This window comes from Gymnogyps californianus, chromosome 1 (assembly GCF_018139145.2).
Source record: "Gymnogyps californianus isolate 813 chromosome 1, ASM1813914v2, whole genome shotgun sequence".
Taxonomy (NCBI): Eukaryota; Metazoa; Chordata; class Aves; order Accipitriformes; family Cathartidae; genus Gymnogyps; species Gymnogyps californianus.
In genome coordinates, this window is record NC_059471.1 from 64,757,744 (window position 1) to 64,763,743 (window position 6,000).

Consider the following 6,000-nt stretch of genomic DNA (forward strand, 5'->3'; position numbering starts at 1 on the left):
ATGAAATATGCTTGGTGACCTTCAGCAAGCATTCTTAGGTCTGGCATGTAAAAAAGATGAATATTAATTCATCTACTTGATATTTCCATATATGTTATTCTTGACTGTGTGGGCAATACACATTTGATATACTGGCTGTAGCAGCAGAACTAAGTCTGAAAACAATTTCTATGACAAAGACATTAGAATAGACTAGAATTCAAGGTTGAAGTTTGTACTTTTTATTTCTGTATTGGCATTGATATAAGGAGCATCTTTAGCAGTTCATTTTTAGCAGTGGCCAATTCATAAGAAGTATTATTTTTGCCATAGTTATGTTTGGGGTTTGTTTTTTAGTGCATAACTGGGGTACAGAGCACAAGAAATGGGACTCAGGTGTGCATAAAATTAAAGTTAAAAAGTACTATTGTTTCATGACCAACACTCCAGAACGAATGACCCCAGTTTACATAGGTGATCTCTCTCATTCAGAGTTTTCTCTGAACTCTTCTGAATTGCTTTTCAAAACTATATCCCTACCAGAAAATTTTCCTGGTCATTTCAGTGTAATTACAGGGGCATTTAATTAAAATAAATGCACTAACACCACTTGTCCGTCCCACCTCTCAGCTACAGGTCACTGTTTCTACGGGCTGGCATGTCTTATGCTTCAGCTATTCCCGTGTGTCGTGTAGCATACTAGCTTTGTTTTCTGAAATAAGTGGGTTTTCAGTGATACAGTGGGCTGTGAATTTGGATGGTTGAAGCATAGCACGTGCTTTCTTGTTCCACCGAGTAATTTCAGGCAGAACGCAGGGGTGGACAAATAGGGACAGCAGCATCTTCAGTAACTGCAATATATTTGCCAGAGGATGTTTGCTTAAATCATCTCCACAGAATAATTCCATCATGATGAAAGAAAAAATGATCTCGTTTTACCTCTCCCATTCCTTTTCTCCTGTCATATCAACCTGCCCCATCGCTATTTCACCACGTTTATCTTCTAGTTTGAGGTCTCTGCTGGGAATGCTTTGGTAATATACAAAGTAGACCATCAAAATAGTGCTAATGTTAGCATCTTTCCTGCCTGTTGAACTATGTGTTGCCAGCATACCTTGCTCCAGCCATCTCCTTTTTCCTCCAAGAAAAATAAACTGTGCTGGGTAATGGTCAGATTTATCAAAATATACTATGTGAGGGGCATTTGCCGTCAGTTATGTCAGTCATAAAATGTTACCTCTGTCCACCCTAAACTGGCAGAGACATGCCTAGAAAATTATAGACCTTGCTTATGAAAATGGTGAAGTTTAGTTTAGATATTGCAAATACAGTTTTGCCGGCACAGAGCCCTACTGATTTCATGTTTCCATGCTTCAAGTACTTGAGGTTCCTTAGCTATATGTCAAAAAAAAAAAAAAAAAAAAAGTGTGATTATTTCATTTATGTATTAATGTATTTAAACTCCGTGTTTTGGTCACTGAACTATATGGATAGATGATAAACAGTGGCCAGCAACAGTACATTTTGCAAGCAGTGAACTTCTCAAGCCATCACTGAGTTTTACTTGGGAAGACTGTTTCCCTGAATAGTAGTTAAATCGTCAGATAAAAGTATTACCTCTAGGGGCATGCAACTGTTTTTAGTTACATGTGGAAGCCTGATTCTGCAAGCCCAGCACACCCAGGATCCAGTTATTTTTTTGGTGGTTTTTTTTCCCACGTTAGGGAGATTGGAGGACCAGGCCCTGTGAATATGTAGCTGTATTTAAATACTGCCCAAAGTCACAGCCAGGCTGCTCACAAAACACTTTCTGAGAGGCTGGATACATGAGTAGGTTGAATTTCAAAATTTGTCCCATCCTTTGAAAAAATCTTTTTGTTTGTTCTTAGTCTAAATCTCATTTTGAAATATCTTTCAATTTCAGGATAAGGAGTAACAGTTGAAAGGGATGTGCTTGATGTTTGGCTTGGCCGTTGCCTTCTACCTGTTGCCAGGATCGCAGTGCTGATGGTAGTGAAGCCATGGGAAAAAAGTGTAGCGAAAGATTATGTGCGTCAGCAACACTTTCTTACATTATCAAGAGTACAGTTATCTGTTCCAACAAAATAGAGTGATTTATATTTTGATGTCCTTGAACTTCTACATAAACAGGTGAAGTCAGTTTATTCCCTTGTGCATTTATTTGCATACATCTGATACAGTGTCATTCTGGTTATACATTTCATAACCTTACTGTAAGAGGACATGAACTCCCATCAACTTCTTTCTCTCTAACCTTCCTCAGCTCCTTTGAGTGCTAATGTACCATGACTGCGCTACTACCCAGTTGTGAAGTCTGTGTTATTTGGAAGGGAGGACAGGCCATCTTTCCAGATAGTTTTATAAAATAGTTTGTTGACGCTACTTGTTTAGTAACTCCTAACAGCATGCTTTATCCCTCTATAGCAAGAGTAATGCTAAGGGATATAGTTGCCCTACCCCCTTAAATTGGGGCTGCCAATTTTCTGCCCTTTTTTTTTTTTTCCCCTGGTCCTGTGAAAACAATTATGGGTGGCTTTGTACATGAGGGAGAGATATTCAGAAATCATAGATGTGGAAAATACTTCTTTCTTAAGTAAAGATTACTTGCCTGAGTGAATATTGCACCCACGGATTTCTAGAGAATTCCAGGTTAAATAAATTGGGGTTACAGTTATGCAACTTTGTGCATATTCAGTAATTCTTGAAACTAATAATACTTTTATTAATTATTTTAAATATATACGGAAACAACGTCGATGTTATTAGCTTGTACATCCTTATATGGGACGGGAATAAAGCTGAGGAAAATCCGGAGCATTCCTTATTTCCACTTTATTATTTTTTGACAAAGACGTGGATATTCTTCTGCGTTTACATCATTTCTTCCTCAAAATCTGTATTTCAAGTGGCAGGTTCAGAACCCCGCAGTCCCCAAGCAGGCCGATAGGCTGGCAGTATTTTGGAGGAAACACTGAGGAAAGTTCCTGTGGTCTGAACAGGGAAACGATTCTTCTTCATGGGGCAGGTGTACCCAAAAAAGGCCGTTTGGGGAACACGCCTTGATTCAGCAGCGTGTCCCGAGGCGGGCCGGTGCTCCGGGCTGCTGGCTCGGGCTAGGCGGGGGGTCTTCGAGCCAGCCCTCCACCCCCCCACCCCCACCCCCCCCGCCAGGCGGAGGGGGGAGCCTCCGGAACTACCTCCCGGTGGGCTCCGCGCGTTTGCTGTCTCGCGTGGAAATCATTGATCATTGTCTTTGTTAAACCTCCCGGGGGCAATCCCGGGCGAGGCGGGGGGGGCACCAGCTCCCGCCCCGCTCCCGCCGCTACGCTGCCGGTGCGAAAATTACGCACTGGGGGCTGAGTTGCGTCAGCGCGTCGCCATCACCAGGATTTTCTTCCTGGAACATCTTTTTTTTGTTGTTGGTTGCGGGTTTTATTTTGGTTCGGGGGTTTTTTGTTTTGGCGTTTTGTTTGGTTTGGGGGGGGGGGTGGGTGGTTCGTTTGTTTGTTTGTTTTTTGTTTTCCTTCCCATTCCCGCCTCCCAAACGCGTCGGCGGCGATGGAGGAGGCGCAGCGCTCCCCGCCGCCACGGGGGGGGAGCCCCGGGGTGCGCCCCGCTCCCCCCCCCCCCCCCCAATTCCCCCCCGCCGCCTCCGCGAGGGGCGGGCGCCGCGCTGGTGCGTGCTGCCACCCGCTGGCAGCGGCGCGGCCGGCGCCCCGCGGGGTGCCGGGGCCTGCGCCGGGCGGTGCGGAGCGGAGCGGAGCGGAGCGGGGCCGGCGGCGCAGTCCGCCCGGCTCCGGGGGCGCCCCTGCTCGGGCGGGCGGGAAAGTGAAACGGGGGTGTCGGGAGCGGGGACAGGCAGTAGTTCCCGCCCTCCCGTAGGCGCTCTTCTGAGAGGCGGGTATCAGCAAATAGTTTTTAAATTGTATTTTTTTGGTTGGTTGTTTTTGGTTTTGTTTTTGTTTTGGGGGGGGGGGGGAATGGTCTCTTTTGTTCCGTCTGGAGTCACCACGAATTTAAAAAAATACTGTTGTTTATTTAAAGAAAAAAGCCGGATAGAATATAACCAATCGCGTTTTAGAAAACAAGGGTTCACGAAGCTGTAGAGCCAAATATTTTCAAACAATAGATGAAGTTTATACCCCTCTTGCGTGTGAGAAGAACATGTAAATATCTAAGAATCATTGAAAACAATGTCCTTTTTTTTTCTTTTTTTATTTTAAAAGAGATTTTGTAAGGTACCTTCCTGACCTGCATGGATAGCCAAGATCTAGGGTCCTTCAAGGTATTTCTGTTCAAGAAGAGACCGATGATAGAATTCAATATTTCTTTGATGCAATATTTACATAAAATTTGCAAAGGCCTATTTGCCCAAACTCAATAGGACTCCCGACAGAAGAGGGGGGTTTTTGTGTCTGCTTTTTCCAACTGTTTCTTTCCAGGTGGCATTCTGTTTGAAAATCTATTCATTTACTTTTTTCACTAGGCAGGTTACTCCAGCCTCTCTTTCTGTTTGTTTCTTACTACTCTTGGAGGCTGTTCCCCAGCAAAACAATCCCAGGCATTCAGCTTTCCCCTCTGCCCTACAATTCATTTGGCTATTTGTCTTTGTTTCAGATGGCCTTTGCATCTGCTTTAGGTAGTAACTCTTTTTCTCCCAGCTTTTTTTTTTTTTTTTTAAACTTTAGAAGGGAGCCTAACTTCCTCCATCATTTGTCTTGACATCAGGACAATTTTCCTAACAGCAGGGGTAATGCAGTCCTGGAGTAGATTGTCAAGGGATTTTTATAGAGTCCCCATCACTGGAGCATTTTAAGCTGTGCAAATATTTATCGGGAATGACACAAGTACAGTTGTCCTGACTCAGGGCAGTGTGATAGTCTAGATGATCTCATGTTTACTTCCAGTCCTGTTTTATTGGATTTCTATGATATATACACCTTATAAATAGCCCCGGGATTATTACTGCTGAAGGGGAAAAAAACAGTCTTCTCTCTTTTTTTTTTTTCTTTTTCTGTCGACTTATTTGGTTGTGCAAAATAAAGAGTATAAAACTATGATTATGAATCGTCGCTTACTCTTACTGTTTGGGATAAGCTAGTGGTGCAATTCTTACTCGTGCAAAACATTTGCTGCTCTAATTTGTGCACGCACAAGACCACCAGGGAGATAAAGAGACGTTTGGGGAAATAGAGTCACTACAGAGGAAAATCTTGCCTGCTTTTTTCGATGTACCCCTTCAGTGGAAGTTTTATGCGAACAAAATGAGGAAGGCTTGCCCTCAGAATGGGCTGACTGCTTTCAAGGAGAATTGTCATCTATCTGCATTATTTAGACAGCGTCTGGGAAACTCACTGGAGCCTCAGGCTCCCATTGTGCTAGACATTGTGTAGATGAGTAAGTAACGGTGGGCCTCCTTCTGTTTTGTTTAATGTATATATTGTACATATACAATGAGTTGAGGAAGATTGCTGATGTGGGGAGTCAAATGGGAGAAAGGCGATTCTGCAGTCCCATGAACGGGGTGGCTGACAAGCAGTGGCTTCAGCTTGCCAGTTGCCTAACTGATGGGCACTGCAGGCATGCTCAGCATTTAAAGAAGAGCTGCAAAGTGTCAACCTTCCATATTTTGGTGGGCTCATATGCACGGGGAAAGCACAAAAAGCAACACGTGTGCTGAAGGAAGAGGTGGAGTATCTTTTTCAATATATTTTTGGAAGCATATTTTTTCAGACATACAGCTTAGATGCAACTATTAATTTCAGAAAGATTAAGCATCACAACAAAGTGAGTACAAAACTGCTGGCACTTGAAATTTATGCAGTTTCATGTGCCTACAAGAGAGGTTGAAAAAAACCTCCCAGTTGGTGGGCATCACGGCTCAAACACCGCACCCACTGGTACAGACTCTGTCATGGATGGCTGGATTGTGGGGCAGAAGAAGGAGGAGTGGGTATCTCCGAGATCCTTGTTGTGGCAAGCACTACCGTGATGGGAGGC